Below are 20,058 nucleotides of genomic sequence, written 5' to 3'. Positions count from 1 at the left end.
GTATAAAGAGAAAAGAAAACACATCTGCTTCTCTTCCTTTAAAGAATTCAGTAAGAGTACAATTATTTAAGCTGTTTACCAATATATTTAATGTATTTCATGCTTGAAACCTTTAGTGCTTTGATGTTTGTTTGTTGTGTTGGTTTTTTTTTCTTTTTTTTAAATGTTCCTACACTGAGGGCATTCCTAACGACTCACTTTGTTGTGTGGTGAATTACTTTGGTTCAAGGTAGAGTAAAGCTCAGATTTCAACCTTTGCCTCCATGGAGGCATAATGGAGATCCAATAGTTTCTGTCTAGTAAGTAATAACCAATTTTCATGAGCAACTTATTAATTAATTCCATAGCTTAACCATTCACCACTTAGCTGAAATTATCAAGGATGTCATTAAGTGGTTTACTGGAGACAGAATACAATCACGTGAACACATGTGTGTGCTTATAGGAGCACACAGATGCATAGTGGCATCTGCATGAAATTTTTATCGTGGTTCCAAGTGCATGAAATAATGCAAGGTTGTATTCTATCCCACCAGGCCGGTGTTTTAATAAAGCTTGGATATGTAACTCATACCCAAATAGACATCTTTGAGATCTTAAAGCCCTCTGAGATACTGCTGAAGAATTTTCAGAGCAGAGGTAAATGTGGAGCAACCAATTTATCTTGTTTTAGAAGCTGTGTGAGAGGATGGTATGAAGAAGATGGAGCCACGCTCATTTCAGTGATGTCCAGTGAGAGAACCAGAGGCAATGGGCCCATAATGAGGTATAGGAGGCTCCATCTGAACATCAGGAAATGTTTTTTTCACTGTGAAAAAATAACCAAGGTCGGGATGACTAAGCACTGGCACAGGTTGCCTGGGGAGGTTGCAGTCTCTCTCCTTGGATGTTTGCAAAAGCTATCTGGGCAGAGTCCTGGGCACCCTGCTCTAGGTAGCTTGGCTTGAGCAGAGTGCTTCCCGATGATCTCCAACCTCGACCATTCTGTGGTTCTGTGATATCAGAACAAATATAATCTTACAATGTGCTAAACAAATGTGATGTGACTCAAACCTTATCCATAAAGCTAGTTTATTTCTACTACTTCAGTAATACAGCTCTGTGGTCTTTGATTCCATAAATTATTTACTAGGAGCTATCTTGGGCATGTAAACACCACAAAATGCTTTTTTAAAAATCAAATACAGAGCATCAAGACCACAGATTTACATCTAATTATTTTAATATGATATAACACACCCATAGAGAAAATGACAGAATGAAATTGGATACTGTTAGCTAGACAGCAAATTGTTACTTTTAGGTGTTATTAAAAGAAGTGAGGAAGCAGTTGGCAGACTGATCAGATCATCTGTCTACATGTCTGTTTCTCTCCTTCTGTTTAGCTAAAGTGTCTGTACAGTCTAGCATAGTAGTCACTGGGAATTGTGCCTTTTGTCCAACCAAAATATTTTTATATTCTAATGTACACTTGCATTCCCTGTTTGACTTGGCCTCAACTGTCCATCCTATTTCTATACCTGAAAAAACATATTTAAGTATAATGCCAAGAGTACATAAAAAATTAAGAAATTTCTACTCTGTAGGAAGAGAGGGTCTGCAGGTTCCTGAAAGTTTCCGTATATTTTCTTGAAGGGATGTAGATGGAATTTAGTTTCTTGCAGTCTTTTGGAAGAGCTGGATTTAGGATATGCTTGTGGATGGCATACTTCCGTGATTTTACCCGTGCTCAGCAGACAGCAGATATTAGAGATGATAATCTGGCAAGAACTCTTCCATCTCAGTGACCTCTGCAGGTCATTTTAAATCCATCCTCCATGAGGAAGAACAGTGATTGGAAGACTGTCATGGTTTAAAACTGTTGTGGTTTAACCCCAGCCAGCGACTAAGTACCATGCAGCCTCTTGTTCACTCCCCTCACTGTGGGATGGGGGAGAGAATTGGAAGAGTAACAGCGAAAAAACTTCTGGGTTGAGATAAAGTCAATTTAATGTGTAAAGAAAAAGACACACACACAAGCAAAGCTCAACAAGGAATTCATTCACTACTCCTGGTCAGCAGGAGGATGTTCAGCCATCTCCAGGAAAGCAGGGCTCCAACATGCATAATGGTTACTTGGGAAGACAAACACTGTCACTTCAACATCCCTCCCTTCCTTCTTTTTCTCCTGGCTTTATATGCTGAGCATGACATTGTATGGTATGGAATATCCCTTGGGTCAGTTGGGGCCAGCTGTACTAGCTGTGCCCCCTCCCAACTTTTTCTGCACCCCAGCCTGCTCACTGGTGGAGTGGAGTGGAGAGAGAGGCAGAAAAGGCCTTGGCTTTGTGTAAGAACTGATCAGCAATAATGAACGCATCTCTGCATTACCATTACTATTTTCAGCACTACTCCAAAACATAGCCTCGTACCGGCTACCATGAAGAAAATTAACACTTTCCAAGCCAAAACCAGCAGAAAGACAAGTTAAGATCAGAAAAGTTTCACACAAAAATGTAGTTAACGTGTATAAGGTTTAAAGTTTAAGGGGTCCTACTTAAACATTCTCATTGATACAATTTTAGCCTATGAAAGTTTACATTTTAAATAAATATTAAAGACAGAACATCACGATCTTGATTAAGACTTCTGGGTTTAGTACTAGACTTTATCTTGGGGAGGGTTCCAGTTTCAGAAATTTGAGTACCAGTTGGTAGATACTCACTTAATAGAATGAATGTATATCACTAGCATAAACATAGGGAAAATAATAATAATAATTGTCTGTCCAGTAGAACAAATTTACAATAAAGAACATGAAAAATATTAACTTTTTCCAAATGAATTTCAGAGAATAAGTCTATACACTTAAAAAACCATAAGAGGTTGGCTTTATTTTTCTTTTCCTTTCTTTTTTCCCCTGGTCTTCTATTGCTTCCTCATTGTTAAAAAATATGTAATCTATTTGAAAGGTAACAAGAATTGCTAGCACGCTTAAGCAAACTGCTTGGGAGACAAGTACTGAGGTTACCCAATAATTTGAACAAAAATAAGCTACTGGCTAGTGGGGAGGGTAAGAAATCTGAAAATGCTTCAAAGGAAGCAAAGAATGAATCTCCATATATTGCACAAGAGATGAATAAAGCATACACTCACATCTTTAGACTATCCTGGTCAAAGGCTATTGAAAACTTTTCTTTCTTTCTTTTAAACCTGTCCAGCTCATCTCCACAGGACATAATTTAATCCTAGTATATATGCATGTTTTCCCCACTCCCATCCCTGTGGGCTGGAGTATCACACTATGTATTCTGAGACAGAAATGTGCTTTCTTTTTTGGACAATCACACCACATATGTTACCAACAGTGCAAAGAATGTACATCAGTGGTTAATATTTAAGTTCTGCAAAATCTATGGTATAATGAAGACAGTATGTCCATCCAAGGGAATAATTGCTTCACAGGGAGCCTGTGCATCTCATATTGGTTGATTCCTGGACTTTAAATTGGCCCCTGTTCCTGTTGTGTAAAGCCAGCGAACAGCAGCAGTGGCAGGAAGGCTGCTTGCCAGAAAAGGGCATTTCCAAAGTCACACAGCATGAACATTTTCTTGTCAAGACCCATTACAAGAAAAAAGTAAGTGGCATTTCAATGAAATCATCCTTTTTTTATATATTATTTGTTACTGGCTGAGGATGAAGTAGCTGCCACTGACTCTGAGAACACAGGGGCATCTGTCTATTACAAGAAAACAGAGGTACGTTTGGCATAAGCAGATTCAAGTATTCTCTTTCTTATTTTGTTCCACTTCTTTCAAAATTTGTTTCAAATTATTCCTTTAAATTTTTGATGCAGACATTGCACTTACATTGCATTGCATTGCAAAATATTCTGTGATGTGACATAACTTGATGTGACCTGACCAAACCAGATGAAAATGTCATGTTGTATCACTTATTTAAAAAGAAAAAAATGGCTATACTTTACTTTTAGATCTATTAAAAATTATTTATGAAAAGTTAAACAGGTCCTCTTACATGTGACAATTTCTTACAGTCCTATGACAAAGTAATGATAGTCTGCTATAAGGTTCAGATCTAAACATTAAAAAAGAAATACTTGATATATAGTATTGAATTTCTACTTAGTTCTTAGACATTCTGTAGGATATTACATTATTTCTTTCTGTGCAACTGTTTTCTAAGCTAATAATCAGTGCTTCTTTTGAGAAGGCTTATTGCCTGACAAAAAATGTTGCAAATACAATATCCCAATTGGAGTTCAAGTGGCAGTAACAAGTTTTGTATAAAGATCTTTGCCATATTATAGAAGTGCCAAGTAGGGACTGCAATACTTATTTTGGCTCTGGATGACTGTGTTATGATTTTGCTGTTAAAAACTTGTTTCTCATAGACATTCTTAGCAAGTAGGAAGATTTTTTACAAAATCCTACAAGATATGTACTTTTCTGTCTAACATTTTAAATCATCCAGCAGCACTATTTGAGAAGAAAATTACTGAAAAAAATGGAATGGGAATCAGTAGCTGACTCCTTACTGGCAATTAGCAGTATTGTGCCCTGTTCTTTTAATATTTAGGCCACTGAGAATCTCAAAAAATAATAGTTGCTATCCTTTTGTTTGTCCAAAACCCAGGATTGCAGTTCTTTGTATTTCTGCAGGCAGCTTGATGAAAACACAGGGCTTTTGCAAGATCTACTGGGATAAAATAAGGATTTAAAAGTCCCCAGATATGGTCATGGTCCTTTAGCAGCTCACTTTGAGAGGTAATTTGACAGAAAGACATGTTCATGTCCTAGTCCTATGCTTCTACAGACCCACATCTGTCTACAGGGATAGGAAAAAACAGATGAGCTCTCTGATAAAGACATGTCATTCAGCTCTCACATGAGACACTTATACCTCTTTAGTGACATTCTTTGGTATTAATATATTCTGATTTTCTTAAGTAAAATACTGCAATGATAAAGACACAAAGCTTTGAATCAGCAGGTGCTGATTCATATTCCTCTACTTTGGTACAAGTAGAGGAGTTCATGTTTGTCTGCACCCATCCATGGAAATTTGTTTTCCAAAAGCCACAGTGCAGCAAGGAATACAGCATTTACAGTGCATGGAGAAGGTTATGATGCATGATGATATATGGGACAAAAAGAGCATCCTGGGGATTTCAGGAATTGTTTGTATATCACAAAACAACACTCTAAGAGTCTCTAGGTCGGAAAGTCTTGAAGAGTTGATTACACACATAAGAGCCTTTCCAGAGCACATATCTAAATGTCTGTTAAGGTGTGATGTGGACTGAAAGATGTGGTCTGGCTATCTGGACTCTGTGTTCTTGATCACCTGATTGTGCAGAAGCGTAACTGTGCAGCCTTGTAATATGGTATTGCCAGTGCTAGCAATAGGCCATAAGCTTTGTAGTGAGTTTGAATAGCCTCAGGATAGAGGTTTGTCAGGCCTGCTCTGACTGGGCTTTTCTTGACCTGCCTGTGGGTTTTACTTGATTTTGCTGTGGAAGCAGTTTCTCTAACTGACCAGGTGTCCATATATAATTTGGTTTTCTTTTGTTTATCTTTGGATGGTACCATAGTTTTATACAGCTCGTAGTAAAAAGCATTTTTTCTAGGTAGAAAAAGATACTAATTGCTTTAATGTAAGAATGTAGAGAGATACACACCTGGAAAGGCAGCAGAAGCTTTCATTGTCAGAGACACAGGTGTCAGGTTCAGGCTGTTGTCTGGAAAAAACAAGAAAGAAGAAGGGAAATGGCCATTGAAGCCATAAGGAGAGGAGTAGGACTGGGTGTAGGTGGGTAATTTGTCCTTTCTGAGGCCCTCAGTCCCTACTGTGCATGTGTGATAGCAATGCCTTGCTCACACCCTCCATCTCAAAGGGAACAAAGCTGAAATATAAAAACTATTGATAAAGGGGGAGCACACATCCAGTGTTGTAACATCTCCGCGATGTGTGTAAACTGATAAAAAAGGCTTGCCTATCAAAGTTATCCATATGAAAACCCTACATGACTGTAAAGGTATAAAATCTCAACTCAGAAAGTGCTCTGTGGAGCTCCCTCTCAGCTGGCCTGAGATCACTTACCATTGTCATGCTGTGCTTCCCTCTGAGCAGGTCATATGTCTATTTACTTTTTCCACTTGTAGCTTACTATAATGTGTTGATCTACTTGGTAGTCTATTTCTTTACCTTTCTGCATGTTGTTTATTATAATACTATCAAGGGTGATCACTATGATCACTACCTCCATTATATCAACAGGGATAGTGGTTTGCTTGTGAGTGTTGATTTATGGCGTTTATTAAAGTAATCACATTAACCACACAGTGAGACCTAGTGTTTGGTCGCACCACCTGGGTCTGTAACTGGTGAAGTGGATTCCCTGCTCTGGGTAGCAGACGGGAAGTCTGTTGGGTCACAACAGGATGCAGCACAGACAGTGCAGGTGTGTGCTGATAAGGAATAGGGCACAAGCTGGTAACAAGTTATGTAGTAAAACCTTGTCTGCACCCACAATGGAAGACAGAGACAACAGCAGATGGGAGAGCTCAAATATTGCCCTAGCTCCTCCCAGGCCCACCATGGGAGTCGTCAGCCCATCAGGAGCTCATCTCCACAAGCTCAGAGGAATACTGGGGCACAATGGAACCAGGAACCCAAATTATAGATTCCTGGGGAACAAACACCATGTCCAGGCTTATTCCACTCAGCCTCACTACTGGCTGAGCTAGGGGTGTGGAGCTGGGGCCATAGAGCTATGACAGACTTACGTCTTTTGAGCTGCCAGATCCTCCTGAGTTTCACTAGCTCTGGAGACTCCACAGCTATAAAAAGCTCAGTAATGGTCTGTTAAAAAATAATGTAGATCTAGAGCTGGACAAAAGAAACAGGATTTGACATACATAAAAGATGCCATACATAGTAAACTTAGATGTAACCTGGAACTGCAGACCAATGAAGAAATAAAAAGTTGTAAAAGACCCTATATGAAAAAAAAAAAAATGCAGAAAAGGAAATCATCAATATGAGCACCAAATTCCTCCCAGCAAAGGGGCTCCAGATGTTGACAGCTTGTTGCAACACCTCCCTCACCACCATGAACAAACACCATGATGAAACCACTGACCCTAGGATCCAGAGCAGCAGTAGAAAGGAGAGCACAACACCAGGGAAAAGGTAGAAACTAAGTATGTGAGTTACTATTTTAATTATATTGCTGCTGGGTTTCTTACCTTTTTTCTGTATTCTGCCTGTTGGGTTTGGGTTTTGTTGGGGTTTTGGGTTTGTTTTGCTTTGTTTTTCTGTAACAATTAGATCTAGACTAATGATGATTCCTGAATTAGACTGTAAAGATTTCCACTATATTAAGAATTAATTCCTGGCCTCTTTCATGTATAGCATGTACTTCCTCTTTGCCCATAAACAAGATTTTGGACATAACAGAAGATGCTGTTCTGTTGGTGACCACGTACTTTCATAACGAAATCTCCTGTGGATTTTGTTTGTGGGTTACCTAATGCCCATGTATATTAAAAGAGTAACTGCCATGGTTGCTCATTTTAGACCTTTCATTTAATGCAAACTTTCCAGTTATGTGTTTGTAGATTAATTCCTATGATCCAAAACTAATTGCTGGAAGGAAACAAAGTCAGTTTTGTTAGTCTTAGCAAGGGTCAAAGAAAGCATGTCTTGTGATATCTGCTCTACTACACCATTAAGCAACTTTTCACCAAGAGGAAACAAATTGGTCCTTTTCTACAAATCTAAGAGCTAACTACTGCCTCATAAAGGTAAGTACAACTAGCTAGAGGTTAATGGGCAGTAGCATTCATGTCTTAAACCAAAATGATTGTACATTAATACAGTTTTCTTATGTGTTAAATGTATCTTTCCATAATGTTGTCAGTGAACACATTTTATATGAAAGATAAAATTAATATATTAAAGATTAATTATAACTGTTCTATAGAGTATTAATGTTCCCCAAATTTTAGGTCTAACCTAAATGTAGTAAATGAACAGTTATCTCAGTGGTTGTAGCTATGAAAAAATACTTATTGTAAAAAGAATATCTTAGTTCTGTCACTAGTTAGCTGAGTGCCAATGGATCAGCATTTCCAGAAGTAGTATATGCAGAGTAAAGAAGTGAGTGCAACTGGAAATGAAGCATGTCAAGCATTGACCCAAGTCAATATGTTTTCCTGAATTTGGAAGAACCCAAATGGTTGAAAAAAAACCCCAAACAAACAACAGTTAAAATGTCCCTGACTGAAGATTTGTCTTTCTGTTGATGCCAGCTGAAGTTGAGTTGTAAATCAAAACAGTAATTTACAAACCCCAACAGAGGAGGAGAAGCCAAAGGCACACACATTCAGAAAATATCTCTTGAGTAGAGAGACACAAGCATGATGTTATTTATTTCATTGTGCTGAATCATCATGAGAATGATATGATTATAAATGGGCACAAACTCACACATCATTTTTTGCCCCTGAGGAGCTGTGGTTACATTTGGCTCCATGTAAACAAAGGAATATTAGATTTGGACTTACAATCATGGGTTTCAGTCTGAAAATTTGCTGAAACAGAATGAAATATATAATTTTTTATAATCTCATGTATGATACTGAGTGGCATAGCAAGTTTTCCAATGCCACTGGATATAATAATTAGATCTTTACAAATCTGAGGTTAACTAGCTAAGAGATCTTTTCATGACAAAAAAAAAATAAAATAAAATACTGTTATACCAAAGGCACAACAAAAATCAAGAAACAAAGCCCCATGTTCACGGTATGTAGAAGTAAGGCAAATAGTAATTCTTATAAATGTGGTTGAAATACAGTTAATAAGGCCATTTTGTGATAGCAGAGACCGGAATATGTTAAAACCTGGGAAACAGAGATGTACAAAGTACCTTTATTCATCCTGATGGGGCAAAATCTGATAACTACTGACCCATGCGGAGCATAAATATTATTCTCCTGTAGGCCACAGTTAGCTGCTTCTAAAATACAACATTTCTTTCAGGTGAATCTGACAGAATTTGACACACAAAAGAAGTACACAAACAGTATGTATGTAGGATGCATCACTGTGACATTCACACAGACAATCTGGGTTTGGCAACAGTTTGGTTTTGTAGGCTTCTTTTGACATTTAATCAGAAGCTAAGAATCTTTCTGAAAGGAGTGGGGGTTGCTTGCCAGGTATGAATATATACCTTTGCAAAGGCCATCCTCAGGTGAAAATGTCTGTAAAATTGTGGTTGGAGGTGACATGTTGCAGTTGAGAGATTTGGAGGAAAAATAGCTTGAATGCCACCTGAGAAAAACATACTTAGGTCTAAATTTAAATGCTTCAGTTATATGAACAAGACCTTTAGCTGGCATAAATCATCTGAAGCTCCCTTGATGTGGTTTTATCATTTTCATTTCACTTTATTTATGATTTTTATTTATCAGGATATTATACCTTCTGCTTTGTACCTGAGGGCTCTGATGAATTTTTATGTTACTTTGGGAATTTTCTGCTTTGGGAATTAATACTTGAATTTACATTCATAAAATATACTAATGGGAGATAAGCCCCCACAAAAAATTGGTTTACTCTAACCACATAATTTTTTACTCAAGCTGAAAAGATGCACGGATGATTTCTTTTCTATTTCTATATTAGTGTTATCTCTAGTAATACAGAACTACATATGACCTCCTGGAGATGGACTTTTAGGAACTAAAACTTTTTACAACCATGTAATAGATATGAAGTATAAGGTTCTCAAGGCTATAAAGTATTTATCATTCAATAAGTCAGCTCTTCATGAATTAGCATGTTGCTGCATACATATATAAATTGCCCCCACCTATGCAATACACACACAAATACCTGTATTGTGTTTAGGTGGCAAAGTTTTTGTGGTGGCAGCTGCAGGCGTGGTCCTGCATGATTGACTAAGATAGATAAAGGCCATTATTAGGTGGAATAGCAGCACAGCTCCTAATAACTAGAGAATGTCAAGATTTGCTCATAAAGGCATTCACTGTAAGTGCTGGTTGTGCACGTGTAGTTTCTTTGCTGGAAGCAATTTAGGGGGAGAGTTGGTCTCTACATCTTTTCTGTTTTCCATCCCTGAAAACCGTAGAAATGTTGCTTTTCATGTGTGTGTGTGTGTGTGTGTGTATGCATGTGTGTTTATAAATTCTTTGGGGTTCTGTACAAAATATTTTGTTTACTTTTGCCTACAATGATTAGTGGCTTTACATACTCTATTTATCCTTTTGCTCACACTATGACACCCAAAACAATGAACCCATCTAGGTTTTCTTTTATCTTCTTTCCAAAGTCGAGAAAACCTTTCCCATAGGCATGAAGCATAGGTCCGTTGGGTGCTTCCAGTTATTTTTTGTATTCTATCAAAAGCTTTTTTTTCCCCCTGGAGACATCATCACATGCTTCCTGAAGTTCTCTTCTCCTCCAATAAGTGGCACACCTTCTTGATAAGACCAAGAACATGCAACAATTTTAACTCTATGATTTCCCTGTTTCCCTCTTGCTCTTTTAGATGCTTCATACATCTAATTTATCCAGTTCTTCTAAGGACACAGCTTAGTATATTAAATAATATTCATTCATCTTCATCACTTGTGACTATTTGTCATTGGACTCACTGGTAGCATCTTTTATTGTTCACCTATAACTAGCTTGATGTTCATCAGGGCAGCCAATTTCAGGCCAACCATTTGTTATTTGGGTATTTATTGGGTGACCACAGTTCACATTCACAGGGTAATGATGCTTGAGGTAAGTGCTGGACCCGACACTAACTCATGAAACAAGTTACACTTTTTGGAAAGCATCAGTTCCCTAGCGTTTGTGCTTTACATTTGTAAAGCATGTGAAACTCTGTTTTCAACTTATTTCTGTATTCTCTTTAAAAAAGGTATATGATATAAAGGTTTCACTTTTGTCGGAAGTAGCGTACTTCTGAAATTTCTACAGGATAATTAGAGGATTCATGGGAGTCTAAGTAAACAATTTGAGTTAAAGGAAAACTGCTAAACCCGTAAGCTTTTGAAATAGGTTCCTTTCAGCAAGAAAGTTTTCTGAGATAGTTTTCTTGACTTGTAACATTAGTTCTAAATTCAGAGTGAAGGTGTGTTTAAGTTCTCTTTTTCCTCCACATTTCTTTGCTTCGGCTCTAAACAACCAGCTCCCTATTCACGTGGGCAAGTTGCTTTCCTGTGTTCAGTAATCACTCAGAGCTGAGAAGACTGAGAGGGATTTGCTTCACTTAGCTGCTGGAATTGATCAGCACTGTATAATTGCTGGGGCTACAGTGAGCAGCAACAACAGAAACAAGAAAGAAGCCTGTTTAACTGTTGTGACTTCATTCTTTGTCTGCTCATCTACAAGATGATATAACTGTGCAGTTGGCTGGGTTTCTGCAGTAGCTCCAGGACGGAGCTCATATTGAAGGATCCTTCATGTGGAAGAGACTTATGTGTAATCAGGTGTATGCTTCTCTTTTTGGCTTTTTATGTGCAATTGTGTGTGTAAATACAATCTTTTTACCCGTATTTCACTCCTGATTCAGATAGTCTGTGCCCAGCATGCTCTGTGTGAGAACCTGGTTATTTCACTTTGAGTGGTGCCTTCTTCAACGGTTGGCTAGGGTTTGATGTGCGGATTTGACTTGTACAAAAGTTGTGCAACTCAGGGATTCAGACCTGAGATATTATTGATGTCCTGCTATGTAATGTCATACAGAGAAGAATGTGTCTGAGAAATTACTGGTAAATATTATAGGTAATATCTTCATGTGTTCCAAGAGTTTGTACCCATTGACTCTGCAACTATTGTTGCAACTAGGTGAGCAGAACAAAAGATAAAGGCATAAACACATACTAAATAATGTACATAAGTATACTTTATCTGTCCATTAGTGAGTACACTTTTTTGTTGATAATGCAAAAGCATACATATAAGTGACAGGCAAAACCGTTTGAATCTTGCACATTATTGAAATCAGAATAACTATCTCAATACTAGCAAATATTTTGGTATTATCAAAATTTTTGGATGAGAAAGGAGTATGTTTGAAGGTCTGTATTTCATGACTACCTCCTGCTCTGCATTTTATCTGATCTTACAGCAAAGCTGGAGCTCTTACTGGAGGCCTCCAGTCCTTGATGGAGTAGGTTACCTCATACATTGGCATTACTGGTGCTGAAATTCCCTTTCCCTTTCCTGCCAACTTCTGGAATACAGAAGGAGATACCCCAGCACAGAACCCACCTAGTACTTTAAGCACAAAAATTATGCCCTGGTCTGTTGCTTTGAAAACAAAAAGGAAAACAGCTTTGGGGACAAAACACAAACTTTCCCCAGTTCATTCTTTTAACAGCAGTGGAGCAGAAAGAAACACATCTCTGTCAAATGGGTTTAGAAAGCCAGAGGCTATACACAGAGTAGCAGCTGATAGCAAAATTAGGGATTAATCTTTTTTGGTATTGCATTTAGTATTGAATTTCATACATTTATAATCATCATCTCTTCACTACCAGCATCTTATCCACTATTGATATTCTGGCAGATTTTATAAATTAAGCATTTTAACTCCACTCTTCAGTGTCTACAGTATCTTGGTTTAACCCCAGCTGTTGACTAAACCCCACGCAGCTGTTCACTCACTCCCCCCACAGTGGGATGGGGGAGAGGATCAGAACCGTAAAAGTGAGAAAACTCGTGGGTCAAGATAACGGCAGTTTAATAGGTAAAGCAAAAGCTGTGCATGCAGGCAAAGCAAAACAAGGAATTCATTCACTGCTTCCCATGGGCAGGCAGGTGCTCAGCCATCCCCAGGAAAGCTGGGTTCCATCACGCGTAATGGTTACCAGGGAAGACAAACACCATAACGCCAGATGTCCCCAACTTCCTTCTTCTTCCTCCAGTTTATATACTCAGCACGATGTCCCATGGTTTGGAATATCCCTTTGGCTGGTTCAGGTCACCTGTCCTGGGTGTGTCCCCTCCCAATTTCCCGTGCCCCTCCAGCCCTCTCGCTGGCAGGGCCCAAGGAACTGAAAAGTCCTTGACTTAGTATAAACATGACCCAGCAACAACTAACAACATCCGTGTCCTATCAACATTGTTCTCACACCAAATCCAAAACACAGCACTGCACCAGCTACTAATAAGAAAATTTACTCTGTCCCAGCTGAAACCAGGACACACAGAAAATATAAAATTGTTAAAAATGGCCTTATAATTGGTCTAATATTTTTATTCTTTGCTGAAATCATGGGGTTCTTTTTTTCTTATTTACTTTATGACTTCATATGTTTAACAACTTTGGATTACAGAACACATGTTTTTGGTTTGTTTTTTTTTTTAAATTCTAGGCATCCTACATAAAAAGTTTTGCTCAGCCTAGGCAACAACAAATAATGGAGAACAGAATCAAGTGTTGTTGTATATTATTTGTTCAGATCACATCAAGTAGTGTTTAAAATGTGTGCTTGTGTTTATGTAATAAATTCTATCCCCTTGAACACTTTATTATGGAAAAACAGAGTAAGAAGTATTTTGCTACAAATTTTTAGTCTATTGCTACGTAAGGCAGAGATTCTATTTAAAGTTTTTTACAAAACTGTTAACACCAGATACATTTTTAGATATATTGCACAAATCTAAAATTACACTGTGAAATTTTTCAGAATATATAGTCATTCCCCATTTCTGGTGATATATCACAGAGAAAAAAAAAATGAAATTCACAGTTATGTGCTTATTTTACATTATTTTATTATGAGACATCTAATGTTATACATTTATTGTATAATACACTTGCATGTCATTTCAGGTAAAAAGATTATATAAAACGTGCATGTGTGTGGACCTACTGCCCCCACCAGACTCTTGTATGTTGAAACAAGATGGAGCATCTTCAATTAACGTATCAGTGAGGGCAGAGATGTTAAGCCCAAGACTGAAGTTCATTGAATGTTTACTATAGATGCCTTTCAAAAGATGAAATAATTCTACAGGGTTAACTTGCACTCTTCCTAAATTGGTGTTTACACTGTGATACTGGAGCGTACTGTAGGCACTTGTATTCTCCAGTATTGAGACAGCTGTAAAAGACTTATTTCACTGACATAACTTGTATGTGCTTTGTCCTTCCTCCAGTTGATGGTTTTTAATTTTCTTTTCCTTCTCAGTTAAATTTAGAAGTATCTTTTCCTAGGAATATTTCAGGTAAAGACACTAAGCTTTTCTCTTGACTCTCTTTTTCCTTGTCTTTCAGATAAGAAATTGCAAGGCATTAATGTTAGAGAAGCAGAAATTTCACATCTTCACATGGCTCATTAAATAGCTAACATTCTATTTTTATGTATGAAGAACAATGTTTTTAAAATAACTTAATTGTCTAGGCCAGATAAAATTTATTCAGTATAATAGCTGTAATGTACAATTTTACAGACACATTGCAAGACATAACAATATTACTGAAAGTAACCATAACCCTGTGTTATAGATATTTAACTTTTCAAAAATAGGAAAATAAGAGATCCCATTAAATTCTGCTTATCTTTAAATGCAGGATCTTAGTGGAGAACTGAGACACTTATAGCCAGGCCTGCTATGATTTAATCTTCACTCCATTCAGTGGCCATATATTTTTGACCTTTTATCTCTGACAGGAGATGTATATTTGATATAGAATGATGCCCTTTTTTTTCAGGAGCTGCTAAAGTGTTTTACAGCAAGCATTAAAACCCACTTTGAAAAAATTAAATGCTATTTGATTATATTTTCAGATCTGTAGTAACATTGTGCCCATTCTATGCAACAGAAGTTGAAAGTAGGCATAGATCCCAATATGCTATGTATTTTACAATGTCTATTAAGGTTTAATGTATTCTTTTTGTGCTCAAGTATCCCAGGGGTGTAAAGGTGTATGGTGTGCCTTTGTCTGCCCTAACCCATACCACTCAGTACTCAGGAGCTCTTAGCGCACATCAGTAGTGACGAGAGTTATTGACTGAATATTCATGGATTCCTTTTATTTTAATACACTTTCTCATTCTGTCCCCTATTCCTTTCTCTTTCATAAGATTTTTTTGCAATGCAGAATCCCTTGACATATGTTTCCCCTTCTTGATTTTCAAGCATATGTTGGGCAACGTTGTAAAGCTTATAAAACAATAGTTCCTCCTGTCCTGAGCAATTGCCAGATTGCAGATTCCCTATGAATAAAATATTACATTTTTAAGTACTGAAACAATACAAAAACAACCTCACTATTCAAGATTCACACCCCAGACAGATAACAAGCATACAGCACACTCAGTTGGGGTTATTACAGAACAGCCACCTAAAATGATTGTGCTTATAGTGCTCCTTACTGTTTTCATTCAATTGCTTTTCCAGAACAACTGAAACCAAGAACACTTTAGATTTTGTATTTCCTTGCTGTATGAAGGATCCTAGAAGGAACTGCACAAACTGGATCTTTAAGGCTTCAGATCTCAACTATGTCTAATCATTCAGTTGTCAGGTATCAAGTCTAGGCTTCAGGCTAAGCAATCAAGTATCATATAACAATATACAAAAAAAGTATCACCTGCAGAAGGAAGCTAATCTGTCCCTCAGGATGGCACATACAGAGAGCCTGCAGAGAGCCGAAACACTTTCCTAAAAGAGAATCAGTTGGAAAGCAGGAATCACTGGGAGTGTCCCTTGTAGTGAGAAAGGAGTGTAGGAGACAAACTAGAAATATTTGAGGAAATACCTTTAAGGGATCTCTGTATAAAATTCCTGGAGTTTGATGATGTTCGCAGCTTAAAGGATAATGGGAGCTGGAGATAAATCAGAATTCAGATTACTATCAGAGGTTCAAAACTGTGAAGGGAGTCTAGGCTGATGGCAAAGAGCTGGAACAACTGCTTTGTCAGGCTTCCTCACTGATGGAGGAAGCAGGAGACTGTTACATTTCTGCCAAAAGCTACATAATTTGGAAATACTAGACTCTACTCACCCAAGACAGGGTGGCAACAACCTGAAACCTCAAGAAGAAAACTGAAACACTGACCTTTACATTCCTGAATGCTTTTGTAATTTGAGATGTAATTAGGGATGAAATCCTGCAAAGAGGAGCCAGTTGCAGAACTATTGCTCACCCCATGGGTGCTGTGTTTGACTCAAGGTTATACAGTTTGTGCCTTCCTCTCTAGGTATATACATTCTATAGTAGAAAGTGAATGTGTACAGTTTCCTTTTAGTTTTCTTCATAATTAATCAGAAACTATACTATCCTTAACCTGCCTTCACACATGCCTTCCCTCAGACTCCACACTCCTGATTATCAGCACCTTGAGACTGGTGCTGTGAACCCTCACCAGCACCATGAGACACCACAGAAAGCAGTGTTGACATTGGCACACTCTTTTAAAGAAGTTCTCTATTTATAAACCGCACATCAAGGGCTACTAAGCTCACTCAAAACCGCTGTGAGCTCCAGGTAGAGACCTCTCTTTTTTTACAAATAACACCATGTTCTTCCCTGAAAACTGATGGTGTCAAAAGCAAATACAGAACTCATCCTGCATCCTCCGCCTGACAACAGTATTCCTCACAAATAATTGTTTCAGTTCAAAAGGATTACATTTGGTTATTGTCCCTCTTTGTTAGGTACAAGCACACAGCAATTATCTGGCTTCCTATCTCTGTCCGTTTTACTGAGAGACAAGGTTTTTTCCACCAGAATGGAAATGCAAATATTACTATTGAAAGCAACAAATGAAAACTTAGGGGATGAAAAATGAGCTTTATCCACTAACATTTCAGTGATTCCAAATATAGGATTATGACCTTTCCAAATTATAGCTTTTATACCATAATGCAAGGCTTTTTCATAAAGAAAATAATCTTAATTTATTCATCTAAAATAAATGTGTGCCTTTGTATGATCAAAGGAAAAAGTGTGTGCATTTTACCACTGCTGTACACATCAAAATAAGTGTGGGGAGCGACATCAGAAGTAGGGGATATCTTAGACTTCATAACACCTGTACATTTGTAGTGTTATACACATATTCCTGTACTGCCTTACAACAGGTCTGTTTCTGTACACTTTCAGTAACTGGATTTACAGGAGCTTATTTTTATTCATAGCTAGATAAAAAAATATACATTCCCTGAATCAAAGTGAATTAAAAGGAAATGACATGCAAAGGGAGAAGGTAGCTCAGATTTCTCATCAGCAGTCTAATCATGAGAGTAACCCACAGGCAACTCGAAAGCTGCCCACACAATTACAGAGCCTGCTGAGAAATGGGCACTGCTGCCAGTAAAACCTCTTTCTTATCTTGAATCCAAGTCTAGTGATTGCCACCTAAATAGGAACTGGGGGGAGGAATACAAAGTGCAAAGCACTGCGTAAAACTGACACTATATATCACTGTTTGGCAGGCTGTACATTTTTATGCGATGCGTTTTACAGACACAGATAAATATATACAGCTGGGGTAGGTGCGAACAACAGGATGATTCCACATCTAGTTTCTCTTTTCTGTTTATGCTGGTCTCATTGAAGTTAATAGAGCTGCCTCAGTACAACAGACAAAACTTTTGAGTATGCTGGGTGGGAAGAGTGGTACTTTCTATCTTGTACCATGCTACAGGCACACTAAACACTGTGAACCTCCAAGTAATGAAAAGCTGTGAGATCAAAGCACAACTGTCTCCATAACCACCATGGCTAAAACCTGATCATGGTTTCAGTGACTTCAAAAGAATTATGTGAAGGATGACTTTTAGCATTCAAACTTAAACTACACTGATACTCCAGCAACATTAGGTATACAAGGGAAGTTTTACTGCTTTCTACTGCTCTGTTAAGGACAGACACGATCAGCTTTCAACGATTAGAAACTACTTTCCCTTGTTATAAACTACTTTCAACTTACTAGCATTTTTCTCAATGAATACTCTTTTTTCCCCAAAATAAATGTATATTGGAGTAAGGGGAGGGTGGAATTCAAATTATTTCTGAATGCATATAAAATTGTCTGACCAATTTCAGCAAAAAAAGTTTATGTGTTAAGAAAGCCTGGACAATTTGACAGTTTAGTTGTTCATTATTAATGAATTAAGTATCAAACAACAACAATATGAACAGTATCAAAAAGTTTAAAAAATAATTTAAAAAATTAAAATCTTTTATTTTCAGCCTAGCAAAATGTGCCTCTGTACCTGGAAGGAACTTTTAGTTCCAGTTACTTTCCTGAGAAAAATACCACTTCCACTAACACTTGCAGCACTGTTTTGTGATGACCTGTAATTATGCTTTGCACACATTTAACAACTGATCTGAAATACTTGATTCACATATTCATTTGCAGAGATGGAATGATGATGATGAATAGAATATCTTAATATATTTTAATAGTGCATTGTTATGTATCCACATGTGATGTTCTAAAGTCTCTGTATTCATTGCAAACACTAGCTGATGTGACTATACAATACATCACAAATTATAAATATAGTGTTCCATCCTTGCAGGAAAACCAAAAAGAAAAGAAAGAAATAGGCTGATTAAACTGTGGAAGATGACCTTTTCTTATCACATCATTGTTCTCAGATTTTTACTACCTAATTGTTTCCTTCAAATGGGAGGCAGAGGGGTTTTAATGTGATTTATTCCACCACCAATCACCTTTTAAAACACCAGTTTAGGTATGGCAAGTCAGTGGCAATAGGAAAAAAAAATATTAATCAGAAAAATGTAGGATGCCTATGTGTTGCTGTTGATACTAATTGAGTTCAAATGCTTTCATATAATTTAAACTCTGTTTTCTAACAGCTAATTGAATTATTATAGAAGTCACTCAGTGTTACTTCTCTAAATAATAATCTGTGGAGTCACTTGCTTTATTGTTCTACTGTGATACTGAAAGGTTTATCTTTTACAGTTATGCGCTTCAAGAAGGACATTGCAACATCAGTGCTTTTTACTAGTTAAGGATTTTATAAGAACTGAGATCCTTGTCTGGACTGATTTGCAAATTCTGAGAATTTCTGCATAAAATTAACTTGTATCTTTCCACCTCCAAATTTGTTCAGAATCTAAGTCTCTAATAATAAACTTCTTTAAGGGATGTACTTCTGCAATGAAAATGTATAAGGCCCTATGTACTAGAGTTCCATAGTATCAGTGGATAAAAAAGAAGAGGTTGTGTGGATTTTCCTTTTTTGTTTAAGTGAAACAATCAGCATTGGTTAGTCTGAGATAGTAAGGTTATTGCAAATCAGTGAGATGAAGACAACTTTCCATTCAAATCAATGGCAAACTCCTGTAGACTCATATTGACTGTTGTGTTTAAGAAAGGGGACTCAGCACATTCAACAGTATTTTCTAAGGAAAAAGGTGCCAGCTTGGGCAATTTCTTTGAGGAGTGTAGGTAATGATAAGAGAGCTGCTGTAATAAGTGAAATGGAAAGGAGGCATAAAAATGGTGATGCTTTGGGGGGGGAAAAAAGGTCTAATTTAGATGTATGGAGATTTTGCAGTTCAGTTTTCAAGACTGGCTCATTTACCTATTCTGAACACATAGAGGAGGTTTCAATAAAAACCAAATGTGACCATTTGATTTTGAACTCATCTCCTTTGCCCTTCATTGCAAAAAGCTTCTTCCTGCTTTCTTAAGATTTCTTGCTGCTAAAACTGTAAGTTATTCACTAATATTGGGGGGTGGGGGTGGGCAGTTTCTAAGCCCAAGTTTCTCATTATTGCTATGAGTGAAATTTTTCAAAATACTACACGCACCATACTTTATATTGTTGGAAATGTAGAAAAAAAGAGAAAACCCTCAGTGTAACAGAGAAAGCCTCTGGGACCTCAGATGTCAGTTCTAGGAGAGGGATTGCTCTACCTTTAAATTCATCTCTCCTAGAACTGACATACAAGGTCCCAGAGCCTTTTTCCATATCACTAAAGACTTTTTTTATGCAATTCCAGCAACATAGCACATT

This window comes from Falco biarmicus, chromosome 2 (genome assembly GCF_023638135.1).
Source record: "Falco biarmicus isolate bFalBia1 chromosome 2, bFalBia1.pri, whole genome shotgun sequence".
NCBI classification, from domain to species: Eukaryota; Metazoa; Chordata; class Aves; order Falconiformes; family Falconidae; genus Falco; species Falco biarmicus.
The sequence above is the reverse complement of the archived record's forward strand: the minus strand, read 5'-3'. Positions refer to the sequence as shown.